Genomic DNA, 23095 nt, shown 5'->3' on the forward strand with positions numbered 1-23095 from the left:
AAAAGGCAAAACAATTTTAAAAACCCTAATTAGAACTACATCAAAGTAAAAATTAAAAAGATACCTTACTTTGACCAGAAAGTCTTTACTCTCCAGACAAATTCCAAGAAAGTTGGAGGCTGGGAAAACTCCCAAGGAAAATGGTTCACAAACTGGACCATCCCCTAAGCCCAACATCCTTTCCCAATCAAATCCCTGCTAAATACATTGAATTACATCACCCATTCCCCCTTCACCAGATTTGGAGGGGCTATAATAGAGTTTCATCCCACAGTTCTCAGAGCATTACTTCTTAAAATGTACTGTCCTTTTCTGTTAAAGATCAACAACCTGAGTTAAACTAGAGCAGGGGTGTCAAACTCAATTTCATCGAGGGCCGCATCAGCATTGCGGTTGCCCTCGGGGGGGGCGGTGGTGTGTGGCTAGGATGGGTATGGCCTACTGGGTGGGCGTGGCCAGCTCTACATCATTCGCGTCAAGGGTGCCTGTGGGGGCATGGGCAGGAGTGGGACAGATCTGAGGGTCTCTGACAGAAAGGGGTGGGACCAGGGCAGAGCCCATCAAGCCGGATATGTGAAGTAGGCGAGGGCCATTTGCTGGCTACTTCCAGGCGATGGTGCATTTCTTCATTCCTCACAAAGGGTGACACCTCTCCAGCATGCACCCAGGGGGTGGGGCCGACGCAGCAGGGGCTGGTTCCTCGCTGTTTCCAGACGGCCTTGTGGAGCTAAGACTGAATTAATTTCAGCATAGAGGGCCACCACAAAATTGTACATTGGCTCCCGGCCGGCCTGTGCCAGGGCCAAGGCAGCGGGGGCCGTTCCCTCACTGTTTCCAGGATGGCTTCACGGGCCACATGAAACCACTTCGCGGGCCGCATCTGGTCCCCGGGCCTTGTGTTTGACATGTCTGAATTAGAGGGTAACAAGTAAGCAGGTCAGGCATGTCCCATCACACTAACCCCTTGTCCATGAGCCACATGGAACCACCCAGTTCAGATGGTGAAACAAACACAGAAGTAGGCAGACTTTCTACTAGGATGAAGATACTGGGTGACAATTGGGTTGAACTGCATCCTACAATTTCCAGCTCATCAGACGTTGATTTCTTCTTAGCTACATTTCATTGCTCATTCTTATGAGTCCTGATTATATTTGCATTTTTAGTAAGTAGGAGTATGTGGGGAGATTTGGGCACTGTGGGTGACAAGAAGGAAGAAGAAATTTATCTTTCTAGCTAATTTCACACCATATGCTAAGCTGTTACTCACTCCCCATGGTTTGAGCATATTGCAAATGACCCTAACTGCTTTACAATCTACAACATCTACATGCACATAATACATTAATCCCAAACGAAACAGATTATGGCTTGGTGGGATGCATGAACTCTGCCCATCCCTCTTCCACAGAAAAATATGTTCTGAAACTATTACGTCCCCTGTGAAGTAAAAATGAATTAAGGCCAAAGGGAGTGTCTCACACAATTCAAAGAAAAGCTTCTATGAAACATTTTTGTTGGGTCTAACAGAGAAAAGATCTAATTTCTCTTTCATGCTAAATTGTGATATCCATAACAGCTTGAACGATTGTGAACGATCGATAACAGCTTGATAATGATCAGTACATTAAACAAAATCATGTTATGAGTTAACCTGATCAGTGAATGCAACCAAAGAGTTAGATCTTCCTGTTCCCTATGAATATAACTCCTAAATTTTTGCCTACCTGTCAGGTAAAAAGCTGCAGTCTGCTTTAAGTCAAGTTCAGCTTCTGCTGATTTCACTGACATATCCATATTGCTTTCTTGGGAAAAGTTGGGAAGCTATTTGTTACTGCCTTCCTCTAGGATTTTTAACATTTTATTTTGTTTCCCAGTCTAAGCTACCACCCTGGTACTTCTGGCCGGTTTCCCATCAAAGTACTATGAGATCTAAACTTGCTTCGCTTCTCAAACTATCATTAGTACTGGTATTACAACAAATCTGCAAGTTTAAATCCATTCCCACCTATTAACCTCCCCCCCCCCCGTTGTTTAATAGCAATAGCACTTAGACATAAATACCATCCACAGTGCTTTACAGTACTCTGTAATCCTAACACACAACAGCTGATTTTTTAACATTAAAACCATCAAATATATTTTAGATTATATATTTTTCAACAAGAAGTAGCATTTCAAAAATGACTTCATTGCACTTATTATGACTTTTTTTTTTAAATGCCTTTAAGTCTTTGCAACTCCTGCCTGGACTGGTGTCTGCAGTTTACCTGGCAAGATTTAGAAAGTGGTTTGCCATTATCTCTTTCCTAGGGCTGAGAGAAAGTGGCTGGCCCAATGTCACAGTTTCATGTCTAAGGTGGAACCAGAACTCACACTGTACTAGTTCCTAGCCTGGTGCTTTAATCATGATACCAACTTGGTTCTCTTTATATGGAAGAAACCTGAGTAAATGCTTATGTTGCTGGAGATGCAATGAAATTAATGCTTTATTTAGACACATGTTTCTATGGCATCCAAAAACGGTTCCATTTAGGATAGAAATTATTATATGCATTAACTCAACTTTAAGATTTAGTATTTTCAGATATTCATATTTTTGGAAGTTTATTCCTATTGCACGGACATTGACATCTGGACAAAAAAAGTGGATTTTTTCTGTAGTTTACTTACAGCTAAATGACTTAATGTTCAACACTGGAAAGACAAACATGTGGCTCCAATTAATCAGTGGTCTGCAGAATTGATGTCACCAGCAATTTATTTATCAATAACTTATCAATGTGGATTATCCATTAACCATTAGAATTATGGTTTCCATTCATTGACATGTGTAATAAACAACTTTATATATGCATGTAAGTATATGTCTCGAATGTTTTTTTTAACTTTTATCATTGTGTGTCTTCTTTTCCTTTGTTTTCTGTAGTTAGTTAATAAAAGATTGAAGGGGGAAAAAACTCAGACGGCTGAAAATGAAGACTGCCTGTTTTCATTGTTTTATCATGTTTTGCAAGAAAGCAAACAGTATATACTTTCCTAAGATAAACATAGGAAAATATGAAGCACCGTGGAGTGAATTTTCCAGGAAGGAAAAAAAAACCAAACCAAAAACTCTGCCCTCAACCTGGCAGGAAAAAGAAAAGAGTGGGCGAGCATATATAGACTATCTGAAGATGTCTGGGCCAAGTAAGCATTATGGGACCTGTAAAAGAATCTCTCCGTGCTGCAAGGATTTCTGAATCCCAGGTAATTAACAAAAAAATAATAGCAATCTATTTCTCGCCTTCGCACTCCAATTAAGAAACATTACGGTAATTTGGAACAGATTTTGGGGTGGGAGGACCATGGTTTACATTCAGCTCCAGTATACAAAAGAAAGTACTTGCCTCATTTTTAAGGGTGTTTTGCACTGGGGCTTGATTGGCTGGTAGGTCTTGACGTGCTAGTCAAAAAGAACTGTTAAACTCACAAGCATGGAATTTGGCTACTCCAGTATAAAAAGGTCTACAACATGAATCCCTGTCCAGTGGTTCTTAGAAGCAACAAAACAATGACCTTCTAAGACAGTGATGGCGAACCTTTTAGAGACCGAGGGCCCAAAAACTGGCCCCGTTCCCGCTCCATCCCCTGCCCTGCCCTGCCCCACCCCTACCCCGTCCCCCGCCCTGCCTGCCTGCAGGGCTACTCACCACCTCCAGGTCCCACCACAGATCACCCAGGCAGCCCAGCAGCGCCAATGGCGGCCATGCCCTCTGCCTGCGCCCTGCAGCATCAACTGTGGGTGATGGGGTGTGAGGCAGAGTCTTGTCCACGCTGCCTGGCTGCCATGTCCTTGGCTGCTCTGCTCCAAGTGGGCTACGCTCGGGGGCAACTCTCCTCCAGGGGGGTTAGTGGTGAGGGGGTCGCGGGGGGAGGAGAGACTGGGGCAACAGCATGTGTACCCACAGAGAGGCTTTGGATCCAATGCTAAAAAAACTCTTTACAGAGCACACCTGCTGCCCCAGTCAGTACCTCTTTAACTCAAAATGCCTATTTTCCTACAAGTTCAAAAAAGACTTGGCTTCTTTAACTATACACTCTATGGGTGTACAGTTTGCACACCCATGCCCGTTCTGGAGAATCTCTTTGGCTTGCTGCAAATCCTTATTGTCTAGGTGTGAAAAAGACTTTGTAGGCCTTACGTCTCCAGGCTAAGGTGCAACTCAAAGTAAGAAATTAAAATGGCATCCAAATCCTACGCACACAAAGTGAGCAAGGTCTATCTACAGTTTATATAACGGCACATACCTCTCAGCTTTTGTTCATTTAAAGCTGCTCAACATAGATGCACATCCTAGTGTATTATGCTGTAGTTTATTTTCCCCACCCAATATTAATTAAGTGAGTGAAACAGCTTGAAATTTCAAGAGCTTCTGATCGAGATATTACAGAAAAATGTTATGGAAGATTATTTCAATATATGATTGCCACAGTAAGATTGTTATATGCACAAAGATGAAAATATTCAGTACTATCCACCATGGAGGAATGGTTGGTAAAATTGACCGAATTTGCTGTGATGGACTTGTTCAATTGGAGAAAGGGCAATATCTACATTTATTGATGACTGGAAACCCTTTATGGACTTTTCGCATAAAAATGGAATCAGGATGTAACTTTAGAAAGAGAGGTTAAAATATAGTGGTACTTATAACTGAAGTACAACTCCTGTGAAGAAGATCGGAGGCTATTTCTTCATACAAATAGTCCTCAACTTACAACCACAGCTGAGCCCAAAATTTTTGTTGTAAAGTGAGACATTTGTTAAGTGAATTTTGTCCCATTTTATGACCTATCTTGTCTCAGTTGTTAAATGAATCACTGCATTTGATAAGCTGGCAACCTGGTTGTTAAGTGAATCTGGCTTCTCCACTGACTTTGCTCGTCAAAAGGTCTCAAAAGGGGATTACATGACCTTGGGACACAACAACGGTCTATAAGTATGAACCAGTTGCCAAGCGTCTGAATTTCGATCACATGACCATGGGGATGCTGCAAAGGTCATAACTGTGAAAAACGGTCATGAATCACTTTTTTCAATACCGTTGTAATTTTGAATGGTCACTAAACAAACTTTTGTAAGTCAAGGACTGCTTGTATCTTTATATCTTTCTTTATATCAATCTCTTTTCTCTATTTCATTATTGCACTTTTAGCTTTTTTGTTATTTCTTTTTCATTTTCTTTGTTCTGATTTACTTTGCATTAGTCCTTATTATTATTAAAACTTCAAATAAAAAATACATTTAAAAAGGAGAAAGAAAAGCCCACCTACCACATCAGCTACCTAGTGCCTTAGGCCTACTACTGCACTGGAGTTTGTCCCCTGGAAGGCACCTGCCTCTGAACTGGGAATCCTTACTACAAGTAAACTTCTTTCAGCAATAATTCCTCTCCTGTTCTGATCTGGGGGGACACTGATCAGACAAGGGAGAAACTAGTGAAATAGAGGACTAAGCTGGATGTTTATATATACATGAACTAAATCTACATAGGACTGTTTAACTATGGTTTCCTGGAGAAGTGGTCAATCTAATGCTATAGGACAGTGGTGGTGAACCTATGGCACGCGTGCCAGAGGCGGCACTCAGAGCCCTCTCTGTGGGCACACACACCGTGCCCCGGAGATGGCAACTGTCCCTCTTCAACCAGCTGCCTGCTAACTCGCTGAGGTCTCACATGGCTGGATGCATCCCAGCATGGCTGGTTTCCCTCCCCTCCGTCCCATCCCTCCTGGCTTCGCATGCTCTCCTTTTCCCAGGCACAACCCACTGCATCGCCTCCTCAGCTGTCGGCTGGCTGTCCAGCTCAGAGGCGGCTTCTCTGAACTGCTGGCAGCGGACTGCAGAGTCCCAGAGTGCGCTGGTCGAGGGGTCAGCAGGCTGTGGCTGCTGACGGACAATGTCGGCCCCCATGCTCTCATTGGCCTCTGTGTGCAGGGGCCGATGTTGTCAGGCAGCAGCCATCCCGGTCCCTGCCTCACCTTGCCCTGCGACAATGGCACCCCCGCCCTGCCTCGCCTCACTGCCTCCTGCCCACTGCCCCACCTGCCAGAGACCCCCTGGATCTCCCCCAACCCTACTCGGCCCCACAGGCGTCCCTCCCCACCAAGTCTGCCATGACCACCACAGCCACGCCCACCCAGTGGGCCACGCCCACCTGGCACCCGGCGATAAATAAGTGGGTTTTGGGTTGCAGTTTGGGCACTCAGTCTCTAAAAGGTTCACCATCACTGCTATAGGACAAGAAATGAAATACTATTTATTTGGTCAGCAATCAGCAAAATTTGAAAAAAAGTAACAACACAAAAGTAAAATCAAATAGATGAGATAAAATATCAGCATAACAAAGACAAAATAACAAATAAAATATAAAGTACACTACTATAATAGTATATTACCTGTGCAAGTGAAAATCTCAAATATTACAATCTATGAAGTAAAAATACATTATTACCTGAAACAAGATAGCTAACGTATATTAAACTTAAAGTAATGAATAAAACAGAAGTGTCTATTTCTTTGCCTAGTTATGTCTTATTTAGGTTGCAACCTAAATAAGATATAACTGGGCAAAGAAATAGGAATTTGGCTGAACAAGAATTTGGCTGAACAAGTAATAAAGTGTTTCAAATCTTCTAGAAGAAGGTAGAAATACAGAATATATCTCCGTCTGGCTTTCCTGGAAATTTACGTATTAGGGGCAGAATATGAGCAGATCTGATATCCCTGTAAAACTAACAATATGTATGAAATGGTTTCAATCTCCAATTGTGGACAAGGATCTCTAATTATAATTATTTGATTTCTGAGACCTTTCATTCACTAAGCAATATGGGGGTGAAGGGCTTGCAAACGGATTTGAAGCATCAAAATAGAAATAAACAAACGAATCCCAGTCATTAAAAACCAAACATGCTGGGGAAGACAGACTCCTTATAAACTAGTTGTGGATTCTCACATCATCTCAATCCAGTCCCCATAAGAAGAGCCTAGTAATCCTAAAAGTGAACAAGATCAGGACTATATGAATCTCATACCAAAAGGACAGGTATGGCGACAAAGAGGGGACCTGGAACATATCAACTTTTCTCCCCTTCAAGGACAAACAGAAACAATGGGAGAGAGATGGTCCTGAAAATAATCAGACCTGCACCAAGTAAAACCTTGGAGAATTTACATAAGGTACAGATGACCAGCAGCACCTTCATTTATAGCCAGATGTATACTGGTAACCAATGCAGCTGACCCTATAGAAGTGTTGCATATGGGCATGCCAAAGCGAACCAACCAGCCACCACTGATTTTTGTGCTTGGCACCAGAACCCCCTCCAACCCTCACTACCATTAACTAATGGTATTTCCCACTAGCTTGAGGTGGGAACTTTAAGAAACCCACAAAAAACGTTTTTAAAAGAAAATATTTCCCCAAAGTAAAACAGAGAAAAGAACAATTCTAACTCTGCATATGCATAATATAATCCCAGTCACCTTGCAGCTCTGTTAACCTTCCACTGTACAATTCCTCCACCCATCATTAAAATTAAAGATGATCTCTGGCTACTGAACAGTTGCTTATCCTTGTTTTATGTATTAAACAACAATTGGATTAAGAGCACCCTACCAATTAATCTATATACAATGTGCACAACCCCAAATAGTGAGGTTGGCACAACATGATAATCCAAAAATGAACCAATCCTGAGGTTTAATTCAATTTTGTGAGCCTACTTGCAGTTTGAGCCTACTTGAGCTAGAGCAAGCGGCAGAGATGGAGCAGGCCGACCACCAGCTGGCCCAGCCCAAGGGAGGTAAGGCACCCGCCGGAAAAGGGGGGAAAAATGGCGGACAAAAAAAATGGCGGACAGCCTTGCTTGGCGACCCCCATGAAATGGTCGATCGACCCCAAATGGGGTCCCAACCCACAGGTTGAGAACCACTGAGCTAGAGGCTGAGTTGGAACATTTCCAACACAATTTGAACTGAATGATCTCAATCATCATCCTCATCAGTGCACTTTTAGAATCCCAGTCAAGCCACTGCAGGGGCATGACTGGATCCTAAAGAATGAGGAATGTGAAAGTGAAAGCATGCTCAAATAAAGGTCCCCTCTTAAAAATATATAGAGGAAAGACTTCTCATAATTTCATTTGTCTCTTACAGACCCCAGAAGGTATTCTAGTCCACACCCCTATAATTCAATTAGACCAGCTGGCTGAGGAATTCTGGGAGTTGAAGTCCACAAATCTTAAAGTCGCCAAGGTTGGGAATCCCTGAATTAGATCAACAACTACTAGCTCAAACAGCCCTCTAAGTCCACTCTGGAAAGCTTCCAGTTTAGAGAAGGAGAAGCAGCCTTCAGTCTACAGTCACTTATCAGCCTTTCCCAGCCAGCCACCTTTGGAGCAAGGAATGCTGGAACTTCTTTGAATGCTTCCAGACAATCAGTTCCTACTGCTTTCTATCAAAGGTCACTGATAGAAGAAATTCTTCACTGAGTGTGTGTGTGTGAGAGAGAGAGAGGGGGGGGGGAGAGAAGGGGGAAAACATGAAGGCTTCAAATAGTATACAAGATCAGCTTGATGTTTTGTCAAGATCTTTATGTAAAACAAGGGAACTATACAATAAAAGCTTCCTCTGAAAACCCCTCCATTTCTGAAAAATGAAAGCTTAACTTCTTCTTAAAGAGAAGCAATCCATATAACAGGCCTGTAATGTGTACAGATATTTGCTATTCTGTTAAATAAATGTGCAAGTAGCTTAACAGCATCAAAACTCGCCCGTACGCACTGCTTTACTGTATTCTTTGAAAACTGGCATATAGGATACCATGAATTCTCTTATTCACATACTGTATACTACATTATACCTTGAGAAACAAAAATGAAGATTATTGCAAAAATCTTGCAGATACCATCAGTTACAAATACTGAGTCAAAGCAGAAAGCTATCAGATCCAAATCTTGCAAAAGTACAATTAAACTAAACAGAACCATTCCTAAGAGGTAAAAAATATACATCAACCCATTTTATAAATATTCAGAAAATAATGATTAAGCCCAGTGTTGAGAACTATTTCTTCTCCCCTTACCTCTTGCAGCTGGTGTGAGCAACTACTTTCTTGTGGCAATAGATGTATTAAATATATGTGCATGTTTGTGCATGTGTGAACATGTGTGCATATATTGGCCTTCAAAGGCTTCATAGCACATGACCAGCAATGTTATGATGTCACTGGGATGCATCAGACTGAAAAGCATGGAGGGTTTTCAAGGAAAAAGGAGATGCCTTAAGACTTGCAGATTTAGGATTCCCAATTTGCTTGTAATCTGGAACAAGGAAAATTAGTCTGGTTTTTTTTAACAGTGTTTGCAAATAGAGAGATGAAACAGGTAAGGAGAGTTATGATGGCCCCTTCCTCTATATGCCAAATCAGAATGCTCTAGTCTAGGGACTGGGGGAAAAAAGCTAATGGTGGTTATATATTGTCCAAGTATTGCCTTATCTCTAATATTAACTTTATCAAGCGCATCAGCCACAAAAACCAGGAGGGGAGGCAGATCTTAACAGGGATAAAGAATTTGCCAAAGAATTCACAAGAAGCTAATGGAGTGCAGCAGTAATAGACGTGGCTCAGGACTAGAAAGATGCTATCCCAATTCCCTACACAGTCACCCAAGCCACAAAATAATATTGGACCCAAAAAAACCATTCTCAGCCTAACCTCCTTCTCAGAATTCTTGTTGGGATAAAATGGGGAATTAGACAGACTTATTCCAGTTTCTTGAAGACAGGACATACAGCAAGGATAACAACTTCTGCTCTATGAAATCCTTGGAGTCTTCCTTAACGCTACTAGATCTGTCATTTTTAATGCAATTATATTAACTATACGTAGTTCATTTATTTTAATGATGGCTACATATGAATCAAAGCCGTTGCCATTCAAAAGCTCTACAGGCTGTCCTCAAGTTGCAAACACTCATTTAGTGACTGCTCGAAGTTATAACAGCACTGAAAAAAAGTGACTTATGACCATTTTTCACATTTACAACTGCTGTAGCATCCCCGTGGTCACATGATCAAAATTTGGACGCTTGGCAACTGGCTCATATTTATGACACTTGCAGTGTCCCGTGGTCATGTGATCCTCTTTTGTGACCTTCTGACAAGCAAAGTCAAGGGGGAAGCCAGATTCGCTTAACAACTGTGTTACTAACTTAACAACTGCAATGGTTCACTTAACAACTATGGCAAGAAAGGTCATAAAATGGGGCAAAATTCATTTAAGAACTGTCTTGCTTAGCAATGGAACTTTTGGGCTCAATTGTGAGCGTTAAGTCGAGGCCTATCTGTATCTGCCCAACTACTCAAAATAGCTTAGGAAGCCAGAAAACTATTTGAAAATGATGTATACAAGTGTGGTTTCCTTATGTCTTTTAGCATTGAAGATACATTCAGGCAAGTAAGTAACAAGGAAGCAACATATCAGGATATTTCTATGCATTTGGCTTTAACAGTAGCATCTGAATAGCAGATTAAATTCATTTATCAAGAACCAGTGTTCTGAATCATGGCAGGTGCATTAAATTTTCTAGTTCAGTGGCAGCGGTATATTTTCAAATAGCAATTCCTGTGGGTAACGATGGACAATTCTGGAGGACAATAGCAGAAGGTGAATGTTGTTGTTTTCTGCTTCTAGTCTTCATAGAGCGTTCCTTTGGTTTTGCAGGCTGAATACTGCCAGAAATAGAAAACTGGACTACATTAAGATGTCTTCTCATCCTAGAAAAGAAGGTTGGTTGGAGCAAGAGAAGATCCCAGTTCCCTTGGCAGCTGCTGAACAAAGGTACCTCTCTCTCTCTGCCCTTGGATAGTAAAAAGATTTACACTTTTAGGGCAAAGGAGAGATAGGCTTCCCAGAACAATGCCACATGTCAGAGGAAGTCAGAAGAGCCTCAATGTCATTGTATTGTTTTCTTTTATGCAAACCATCTTGAGGATCTGAGATAGATATCAAATAAGCAAACAAACATTGCCATTAGATACACATTACCATTAGAAAGGGAGATACNNNATACAAAGAAGATTTGACAAGGTTTGCAAATATATACTTTAAAGATTAAAAAAAAAAAAGTAAGGGGGCGACTATGACAAGTATTGCTTAACCAAAAGGACGAAGCAAAGACGTAAGGCAAATCAAGCCACCTCCAGTGACTTCCAAGATGAAGACAAAGTAGTGACCTGGTACAGACAGGAAAGGGATACTGCACTTATGGGGGAAGCTCAATGAAACCATTCAGATGCAACAGCTGCAAACAGGGCTAATTCCATGCCAGAGATTACAAGAAAATACTTGTAATACTACCTTCATCTGCTGCCTTTACACTAATCACTGTGTAGTCAACACTTGGAAAATTGTGCACAGTTCTAAAGCTGCACTCAAATATAAAGGCACCACAAGTCTTTCCTTGGGAAGAAAGCTTAAAGCCTACTAGTTTAAGGAAAGGAAGAAATGAATAGGACATGATAGAGGTGTGTGTGTGTTTGTGTGTGTGTGTGTATGCGCATAATGTGGAAAAAAAGGTAGTGATAATAGACGTTTTTCTCATGGGATTAAAACACAGAATCCAGCAGTGCAAGACAAAGAACAGTTTTAGTTGTGCTCTAGACTCTAGACTTCACTATCACGTGACTAAGTGGTGAATGATGTGGTCTAGTCTGACTCCTCAGGAATTGAGGCTGAAGTGCCTCATTAAACTGCCAGCCTCAGGAGTTAATAGGCAATCAATCATCTGAGGATGGTTGGTAAAGGTAAACTCATCACCACATATAGTATGAATAGACACAGAGGATGAAGGACTACTAGATCCTGCAGGGTGCCTGGCTTGAGATTGTGTAAGCAACTTCAGAAAGCATACAAACTCAATCAGCTAGCCTCCTCAAAAAGCCAGGACTCCTCCATTGATTGAGCCACAACTGCAGTTGGGTCTACTTCACAGCTGCCACCAAAGACTGTCCCTCCATTAGAAACAACTCTCCAATGTTGGACCCTTGTTCCTGCCTCTATCATCACAACAGCTTAGGGAACTCTCTTGTTGTTTGATTCCTGGACTGTTGCAAGCCATTCTTGCTTCTCTGCTATTGTCTCACCCTGCTTGCCTGAATCTGTGCTCTGATGGGCTGCCCATCTTCTACACCCACCATCCCTGTGATGGATTGAACTCTGGACTGAACTCTGCATGCCCATTGTGCCCAACTATCAGGGAAGGCCTCACTTTCCCTGCAGTTCAACTCGTCATTGAACCAACTGCAGCTCAACTCTGGGTGCATTTGTTCAATCTAGAGTTAAAACAGTGAAGGCCAATTTGGATTGCTTTAAAACAAGGGTGTCCACCCTTCTGCCTTGCCTGGGCTGCACTGAGTGAAGAGGAAGCGCCTTGGGCCCACATATAAAATATATAATATAGTTAATGTATACAGGTAATCTTCAACTTCAAAAGTTTGTTTAGTGACCGTTCAAAGTTACAACAGCACTGAAAAAAGTGACTTATGATCTGTTTTCACACTTAGCACCGTTGTAGCATCCTTATGGTCAACAGAGTCCTTTCAGTTACACTTTCAGTTTCATGAGAGTTAAGCAAAAAATGTCCTAGTCAACCCTGGACAGACCATTCAATCAATTAGTCAATCAATTTAAAAAGCGTGGGAATAACTCTGGACGTTCTAGTCACCTTTCCACCAAAAGAGGACCGAGGGGTAGGCAAAGAGGTCAGGGACCTGACTGAAGGGGGGGCAGTCCAACAGGAAACTAGCAGACTCAGAGCCATAAGATTGCTAGAAACGGAGCACATTATTTCAGATGCTCCCCTGCATCTGAATGCTCCCCTGCATCTACCACAGCATGTCCTGGTGGGATAAGGAGGAAAGCACCACTTCCATGGTGTAAGCACCCTCAAGCTCTGTCAAATACAGACAGACAGACAGACAGACAGACAGACAGACAGACAGACAGACAGACAGACAGACAGGTGGATATGGAATACACAGGAAACACTTAGTCGGCTGACTTCATGCCAAAAGCCAAGGAAGCTCAATGGATCTGCCCTTGGTCAAAATGACAAAGAATTGGAAAAAATCAAGAGGAAATTGGTAAGAAAAAGCCTAAAATGATGCTGTTGCCTATTTGTTTTTGCCACGCCTATCACACATGCTGTTCCTAATTTCCTTGGAAACAATCCAGCATTTGGTTTTTATGATGCTTATTAATATCGATTTTTACATTTTATATTTGTGGGCTTTTTTACACTGTTGCCTTTATCTCATTGTTGTGCACTGTTCAGAGTTGCTTTTGGTAAGATGGGCAATATGTAAAAAGCTATTTGAGTCTGATAAACATTTGGACCAAAAAAAAGTTCATGAAGCCTTTTTAAAGCCTGAACCATTTCTTTCAGACACGCTTTTGCCTTAAATGCTCCACTGCTGAGAATCAGTATATGATACACAAGCCCTAATTCTATAATCAGTTAGCGAAGATGTATTTTTGCTGGAAAAACAGGCAAAGCAACTTTGTTAGTTCCCCCCCCCCATCAGGTTGTTTTATGGATTTTTCCCAGTATCTGCTGGGAAAACATCTGTTTGCAATTAGACTAGGTGCATCATCGCTTTGTATTAGAAATTGGTCACCATTATTTCCTCCCTTTAACACGATAGAACAAAAAATAAATATTCTGACAGCTGTGTTGGGGGGTGTGTGTCAAAATCTGTAAATTGGCATATATGCTATTGAAATCGAATCCCCATCCCTTTCATGCATGCAACATTATTCATACATAGAAAAGGGATGGGGCATCAGTAATAAAATTACACCACCATGCACATTTTGACACCCCCCCATAGATTCTCTAAGATGGTAGTCTGGAGCCTGAGAATGGAGTATGCCCATTATGGTCATAAGTCCGTGATGGTTGTAAACTGTCAAGGTATTGATTTAACAGCTAACCAGCTTATATAATGTAAGATATAAGATGTAATGATGGGAATGATTCAGCAGGGTCTGTGTCTCTTTAAGAGCCTTTGTATAAAGGGAAGGCTCTGCTAATGTGTTCCTTCTCTTCCGTTTTGTTGGAAGAAAAGTCTTCATCATGGTTCAGTCCAAGCCGGGGATAAACAACATGGCGACTGCTTTAGAAAGAAGGTTGCAGTTTATTGAAGAGGAGAGCCAGACAGAAAGATGGTTCTGGCAGAGAAGAGGAAAAAACGGCTGAGCACATGTTGGGAGTGGGTTTTTATACCCTCTGGAGCCTTTTGTTTGGAGGTTATTTCCTGTTCCTGTTTGAGGCTTTGTATTTCCTGTGTCATGTATTTTGACCTGTGTCCCTTTGGCATCTATGAGTTAATCCTATTATGTCCTGTCTTAGACCTTGGGTGGGGTATGTAGATTTTAGGTGTCTTTGTCTTCCTGAGTTTCTAGCTCCAACCTTCCTGGATTTACATCTGCATTTCTATAGAGCTGGTTTCTGCTTGGGGGAGGCAGACTTGGGGCTATTAAGAAAAACTGGGCATGCTTTTCTGCCTCTTTAAGATCCTTTGAGGAAATATATTTTTCTGCCCTTTTAATATTTCCTTCTCTGGGGGCGCTGACTTCCCACATTTTCCTGCTGTAACTGTGGTTTGTTGGATCCTGCTATATTAGCACATATATTGTTCCTGATGTATGAAATTGTAGATAGTGTAAGATAAACCACCATTTACTATAGACCACTGTTTATTGTGTTTACTCCTGGGTTATCTTGCGCAACAACACTATGCACGCTCTGAAATAAACTGGCTCATCATATGGCCAACCTGATTTCATTACTTTTTGTGGTGGTCATTAAGCAAATATGGTGGTTGTAAAATGAACACTAGGGTCATTAAGCAAAGCAATTGTTTCCCATGGGGCATTTTTGCCCAAAACCAGAAATAAATGCTGGTTTTCTTCAAAAATGCCCAGAATGCAGTCCTATGACTGGGGGAACTGGCAGCTGGAAGTTTGGAACTAGGTCTAAATATCTTTTGGAGGTCTGTTGCAACTGGCCACAAGTCAAGGACTACCTGTATCTTTGGTCCTTATATCAAGCATTAATCAATTATTTCTTCATTTTAACATTATCAATCATAGCAAAATATGGACTAGCTGAAGCAAATTTACAATTTAAAAAACTGTTCCATACCCCCCCCCCAAAAAAAAAAGTTGTTGTTTTTTTAAACTTGTTGGCTGGCTTAACAGTTAAGGGAAGAAATGGACTCTATTTGGTGAATAAGGAAAATCTATTTGGTGAATAAGAAAGAGGGGCACTCTAGTTTTAGTTTCTTTGCTCAGAAGATCCTGCACAAGGCCCTCATATTCAAATAGGGCAGAACTGATACAGAACACTACTGGCTCAAAACTGCAAATTAAAGAACAATTATGAATGGAGTTCTTGGCTCTAGAGTAATTTAACATTTTTTTAAATAGAACGAGCGGTATTTATATTATCACATTGATGACACAACTATGGAAAACAAGATTCAAATTGGTGCTAGTACTGGCAGTGACCTGAAAAGCAGCATGACAATCTGAGCCAACTACACGGCACACACAATTAAAACAGAAACTAAAATGCCAGTTCTCAGTCTGCACTGATCTAGAACAACTTTTTTAGATGTTGGAGAATGAACCTTGATCGTTCAAGCCAAAATGAAAAACTTGGCAAAAATGCTCTCTTCTATTAAAAAGAAAAAAATCAAGTGGTTCCCAATATAGTGACTTTCTGCTAAGTCCTGGCCCAGTCTGTTAAATAAACCTCAACTGGCTAGATTCCCTACATTAATCCTGCAAACATAGTTCAACCCTATTGCTATTCAAGATCTGCCATTAGTAGATAAAGAATTTCCCACATTGTTATTCAATCACACCACTACTCAGGTCCATTTTTCTCCTTTTCTTTTTCTCAGCCCTTTGAAGCTCTTTTAGCTGAACTGCCCACCCCTCCCTTTTCACCCAACCAAAGTCTCCTATTTTGCAGCTTACTTGAATGGTACAGCTGCTTTTGATTCTAACTTGCTACCTCTAGTTCCTGCCAAATAAAGCATTACTATGAAGAAGAATCTAAACAGGTAAAAAGAAATAGGCAATGGGATTTTTTTTATAAAGAGGAAGTATAGGATTACAGAGAAACAAAATATTCACTGGCAATTCTACAAAACTGCAGATATGATACACATTTACAATGGTACAAGCTAACTACTGAAGATCCGTTCTCCCCCATTTTTAAAATGTTGCAAATGTGCCAGGATGGTGTATAACAGGGATCTTCAACCTGGACAACTTTAAGACTTGTGGACCTCAGCTCCCAGAATTCCTCAGCCAGTAGCTGGCTGAGGAATTCTGGGAGCTGAATTGTTAAATGAAAAATACTCAAGCTTCCTCTGACATAGACAAATAGTTTTGATATAATTTTACAACCAATTACACTTTTTCTAGACCAGGTGGCTGGGGAATTCTGGGAGCTGAAGGCCAGACATCTTAAGGTTGCTGAGGTTGAGAAACACCATTCTCAACAGACAACTTCAGTTTGCTGGTTAAAACATTAAATAGATGAAACACCCTTCCCTCACCCAAACTCAGCTTCTCGGGAAGACATTAGGCTTAAACTCTCTCACTGATTGCTAGTTGTGCCGAGAGAGAGTTTCCTAATGGGAAGGGTGGGCATTCAAACAAGTAATTCTTCCTGGTTTCCTGCACAATCAAGGAAAAACTTATACAGTAATTTGATTCCATTGACTGTACAAATGGACCGTCAGAAATCTTTCCTGTCTAGAAGGGGATAATTTAAACCAGGATACAGAACTTGACATTCTGCGAGGATGATTCAATTTAAAAAGAACATATCTACTTAGACAATCAAACGGATCTGTAGCTCAGAGATACCATTCCTGCATTTTGAACTATCAAAAGAGGAGAGGAGAGATGTCATTTGGAGATAATGGATCAGCAGCATAAACTTCCAAGATAAAATAATACAAAGCCATTTCTGTCCATGAATGCTACAGACAGCTGCTTATATTGTACAACATCAGTCATTGCCATGTATGGTAACTGGTTACCAAACAAAGCTTCTGTTTATGCAGCAAAGTTCCTATAGCGAACAAAATGGAATTGGCCCTAACCCATATACATTTTGGATAGATTAGGCCTCAACTGAGTCATACTATCGGGTTTTACTTTGGAAAATTCAGAGCAGACAACATCAACAAAGATAATAAAATGGTACACATACAAGACTTATAAGGACAGGAACTGGGAGCAAAGGCTAAGCAAACTGAAGGCAAGCAGGAGATAAATGGCGATAACAGCCCACAATTAAGTTTAAGGCCCTACCAAAAAAAAACCCAACACCTCAACAAAAAACAAAAGTATTCTCCATTAATATGGAAGGAAGGAAGGAAGTGGGCTTAGATTTCTTTTTCAATCCAAACAAAGATGTAATTAGTTACTGAGAAAAATCTTCACTGCCTCAGCAAGACACAGGCCACGAATAAAGCATACTGGGCAAAACTGAAACACTTCTAAGAAGAGGACAAACATTAAAACATTAGACCAATGGACGGAAGGCAGCTTTCCCATTGAGGTCCTTCAGCTCTCTTGAACTACCAGTTGGGCAAAGAACTTGGGAACTTGCAGACTGCATACATACAGAAAGCATGTCAAGTGCCACAGGGTAGAAGCTAAAAAGTACAGATAGGAAATTACAATTAAAGGCTGGCAAAGACATAAATGCAAAAAACTCAGAGACGTAGCCTATAAGGTCATTATTTAAATGGGGTGATTAGACCTGGATAAATATTTTGACTAGGTCAGCTTCTACAGTATTGGTGGAAGCAATAAAGGGCACTCCTTTTCTCTAAATGAGACTATTCAATCTTTATGATCTATAACAATTTAGAAAGATCTGTATTTCCACAGGGGTATCCCTTCTAGTATAGGCAAATGATGCCACCATATTGGCGTATCATTTTAGAGTTTGCTCTGCCCTCTAACTCCAGGTTTGAATCTTAGGGATTCTATTAAAATTATGAGAGTTGCTTCTCAAGTTGATCAAAAGGAAGATAGTTTTCAAAATGGAGATGGGATATACGGTCCATCTTTACCAATGAGGCAAGCCACCATTTTGTTCTATCAAAAAAGCAAGAGAAGATGGACAAGAGTTTTGCTGTCCCTAATTGCCTAAACATAGACGCCTCATTTAAAAGGGGAATATTTGCTGGAATCCTTAACCTTCCTTCTAAAATATTATTAATCAAATAATATTATTCATCAAAGCTCTTAAATGTTCTGCTCCTTGGATTAAATACTTCCATCCTAGTCTGCAAAGACAGAATTGAACAAATATAAGCTATACAGTATATTTATTAGATCTGGAAGCCTGAAGTCTACTCCTATCTGATGAGTCAATCACGAGACACTCAGACAAAGCCCCAAACTGAACTTTGGCTCCAGCAAGGAAATGTTATGCAGCTGCAACCAAAAAATATTTTTACCTAGGCTAAGCAGAATAGGGTACCTAGGAGAAGATGCTGATGGAGTTGCATTAGGTCAGGGGTAGGCAACCTTGGCTCTTTTATGACTCGTGGACTTCACCTCTCAGAATTCCTGAGCCAGCATGACTCAGCTTGGAAACCTCTCCCTTTTCCCTCAGCATGGCTGGCTCAGGAATTCTGGGAGTTGAAATCCATGAGTCATAAAAGAGCCAAGGTTGCCTACCCCTGCATTAGGTAGATCAAAACAGAAACCATTCTTTGGTAATGCACCATTCTAGTGCATTACCAAAGTAACAGATAGGTGGCAATCAATCCCTCCCACCCCAAACAGAATGGTTTCAATCCATTACACTGCCTGGATAGGAGACACAAGCAGAAGAATCTGGATCTTGAGTTCACTCTAAATAGGGATGGTGTTTAATGCACAGCAGCCACTGGGTTTATTTTCTAATAGCTTCATTAGTTTTTCCATAATACCTCTACTTATCAGAGCTTGTGTCCTTGGAAGTCTTTTCATGTCAGCTTCTAGTCCAGTGATGGCGAACCTTTTAGAGACCCAGTGCCCAAACTGCAACCCAAAACCCACTTATTTATCACCGGGTGCTGGGTGGGCGTGGCTGCGGTAGTCATGGCAGACTGGGTGGGCGGGGCCAGGGCGGCGGGAGCCAGTCCCTCACCATCTCTGGGGCACGGCATGGGTGCCCGCAGAGAGGGTTCTGAGTGCTGCCTCTGGCACGCGTGCCATAGGTTCGCCACCACTGTTCTAGTCTATAGAAGCCAGATAATTTTGAGCCAAAATGTTTAAAAAAGGACAGTTCATTATTTCCTTCCCCCAACAAGCTCATATTATATATCTATGCTCAGCACGATTTCCACATTGGTAGGCTCTAAGTCTGAAGCAACTGAAAAATGCTGCTGCATTGCTACAGCATTCAAGCACATCTGGAGTGCATCAAATTGGTGAACACTGATTTCAAGGATTTAAAGAGCTAGAGCGGCTAACTAAAGATGTCTGTTAGCACTGGTTGGAATAGCCCTTGAACACGGAACTACTCAATACACACACACACACACACACACACACACACACACCATCCCATGATTATTATACCAACCCATTTATACATCTAACTTTTAAAGGAAAAATAACCACTACAATATGCAGAAGGGGAACACATTTCACATTGGACTGGTTTGGAAACTAAGATATTCTTAAATGGTCCTTCCAGGAATATATGAGAAAGTAAGAGAAGCAGAGATGAAAACTCATAGAAATAAAGGAACCCCTTTTGTCATCTTGCTACTGTACAACTCCTGCAGGCCTCACCAGAAAGGGAGAATTGGACATGGATCAAGCAGATTCTTCTAATTTGAGTTAATAAAAAAAACCCTTCAATTATTTTATATCTGGCTGTTCTGCCAAAGGATGCAATTCACACCATTATTAAAAGACAATCCAAACCAATAAAGCAAATATAACAATTAAAAGTGCCAGAAAAAATAGAAATGCAGTATAGATCACCAAAGCTGTTGTAGAAAGGCCTTCATACTGTTTTGTGGGACATCTCAATGTCAACAATGGATGTGTATCTGTTAGGTAAAACTGGAAAAGTACTGTATTTGAAAGGCTACGCCATCACTAATAGAAAAGGCTAGAAAACCACTTCCATTATTTTCACCTCATCACTGACAATAAACATCTTCAAAGAAGATGCTTCAAAGAAAAGGGAATATAAGTATCAAATGGAATGTTTCAAACCCCAACTCCCAAGCTTTGTTAAGACTGTAAGTAGTCAAAACAATACTTTAACTATGGCCTGAAGCAAACTTATAACTAGATGAGATATTAAGCCCCAGTAAGAGTTCAAACTAAATCCAAAATCAATTACTGAAATCTGAGATTAAAATAAATCAGATTAGATTCAATGAGAATTCAAACTAACTTTTTTTCTGAATTTGAGATTTGATCCTGCAAATGTGCATAAAGTAACTCACTTTTACCACCAGGGGTCTGCACACTGTTGTAATCTTCAAGCAACTTTTGTTCAAATTAATATTGTTTGTGTTTAACAAAGTTATGAACTTTAATTCCCAAGCAGCAAAAAGATCTAAAATTCAGAATTATTAGACAGACAGATCATTTAACAACTATTGTTCCTGAGTTACTGAATCCTGAATAACTTACATTACAACGAAAGCTAGAAATGATTCTCCTACTGTTTCCCATTACGGCCCATTCTTTCCTGCACCCCATCTACAAATGCTCATCCACAGGGTGGGGAAACCGATCTAGTATGGCCGACTTTTCGAAATATATAGCCCGAGGCCTTTATGACGCCTGAGATGGAATAGAAAAAATGGCTGCAGTGACTAACTCTCTTGTACAGGTTGCCCTGAAGGAACAAGAGTATTTGCAGCCCCACATTTGTTTCAAAGGGGAATCAAAACCCCAAGCAGATCTGACTCTTGGAGTCTGATCTTTCTGGATCCAACACCACCATACTAAATAACACCCAAAGGATTATTCTTATCCATGAGTTATTTTCATTCTCCTCCCTTGCTGTGAGACCCCAGAACCCATTGGTCACTCACCTCTAAGAAAATCTATGCAAGCATTGGCTTATTCTCCAGCCACCCCCTTCTCAAGTCTCTTTGTGTCCTGGAAAATATGGAGGAGAAGTTAAAATTCCTCCTCTTGGCTCTGATCCTAGCAACCATCAGGCCAAATAGTTTTAAAGAGCACTGCCCAAACAGGAACTTACCTGCCTCTTTAAGGTAGCAAAATCACCTGGTAGAATACAGACTTTTTTTTCTGGTTTCAAGACACTGATCATGATCTAAAACTGAAACCACAGTTTCCAAATGCAAGAACAGAACAATATACCCAGGTCTTCCAGTCAGGCCATATTCACTTTAAATTGATCAGAGATTTGTTTTACTGCAATAAATAGTTTAAAATGTATAAAAGTTTAGCGGTCTCAGTGATTTCTATGAATCCCAAATTCATACTTCATATTTAAACTTTAAGTAATCAAAAAATCACACCCATATTCCATATTTTTTTAAAAAAATAATATATTTAAAATTACGGAACATCATTATTTTTCTAATATAGACTTTAGCTTAACTTATAGGAGACAGGGAGGAGCCACTGCTCTGAATCTTCACTTTATAAAGTTTTTTAACACAGATATAGAAGACAATGTGATGATACTGAGCACTTTTCCGCGTGACAGTCAGTGATGTGAGCTGGAGGTAGAGAAATAACATTTGCAATCATCTCACATATTTTGCTTAAGTAACAGCGTTCCCTACCCTGGTACCCACAATATCTGGAAATTCTGGGAGCTGTAGTCCAATAGCTCTGGAAAATGCTAGAGGAAAGAAAGCTAGATATTGCATTCCCACTGGGGAATATTTCTATTTATACAGGCAATTCAGTCTCTGGAAGACATTTCTCTATTTCTCTTTGTTCCAGGCACAATAGGATACATACAGTGTGGGAAAAGGAGATTGGAGCTTTAGCTAAAAGCTGAAAAGGCAAATGCTGCTGCAACTAAGTTTAGGTTATCTAGCCATGGGGTCTAGTAATGGCTTCAGGCTTTCTTCTGCCTTCCAGAAAAAGGGTGACGTTGAATAAAATTACCCAGTGAATCAAACTGAATAATAATAATAATAATAATAATAATAATAATAATAATAATAATAATAATAATAAAAAAGTTGGAAGGGACCTTGGGGGTCATCTAGTCCAACCCCCTGCTCAGGCAGGAAACCCTATACCATTTCAGACAAATGGCTGTCCAGTTTCTTCTTAAAAACTTCCAGTGTTGGAGCATTCACAGCTTCTGGAGGCAGGTTGTCCCACTGGTTAATTGTTCTCACTGTCAGGAAGTTTCTCCTTAGTTCTAGGTTGCTTCTCTCTTTGGTTAGTTTCCACCCGTTGCTTCTTGTCCTGCCTTCAGGCGCCTTGGAAAATAGCTTGACTCCCTCTTCTTTGTAGCAACCCCTGAGATATTGGAACACTGCTATCATGTCCCCCCTCATACATACCCAATGGAATGGAACCATTTGAACTGCTTTGTCAATTGGTATGAAAAGGGTCCTAAATACCCTTTAACGTTTTCTTTAAGGTTAAGACAAGCCCATCCTGAAACTCCAGATGTCCCCAAACCAACTTTCTCCAAGAGAATCAGACCCACTTACTCCCTTTCTGCAGTTCTGAAACCATTGCCAGACCTGAAAGCTAGAGACCCTAAATGCATTTCCAACATATCACATGGCACAGTTAACTGCTCACTCTTTATGCTTCTGTCCTCTAATGCACAGACAGTGGAAACATACAAGACAGACCAAAAAAAGGGGGGGGGAACCATTCCTCTCCCATTCCCGAGAATCCTGGTTCCACCTTAACCCTACCAGTGACCTCACCTGTGGGAAACAACCCTGCCAGCAAGGGCACGCCTGCTACACTTCCGTCCCTTGCTTGCC

At 40.9% G+C, this 23095-nt stretch overlaps 1 protein-coding gene across 1 annotated transcript in view; it reads right to left on the reverse strand.

Annotated features, from left to right (window-relative positions):
• Window positions 1–23095, reverse strand: part of FGD1 (FYVE, RhoGEF and PH domain containing 1) — a 57732-nt gene that overhangs the window by 20819 nt on the left and 13818 nt on the right. The window lies entirely within an intron of this gene.

The sequence above is a fragment of the Protobothrops mucrosquamatus genome, unplaced genomic scaffold (assembly GCF_001527695.2).
Source record: "Protobothrops mucrosquamatus isolate PMUCROS unplaced genomic scaffold, P.Mucros_1.0 scaffold1471, whole genome shotgun sequence".
NCBI classification, from domain to species: domain Eukaryota; kingdom Metazoa; phylum Chordata; class Lepidosauria; order Squamata; family Viperidae; genus Protobothrops; species Protobothrops mucrosquamatus.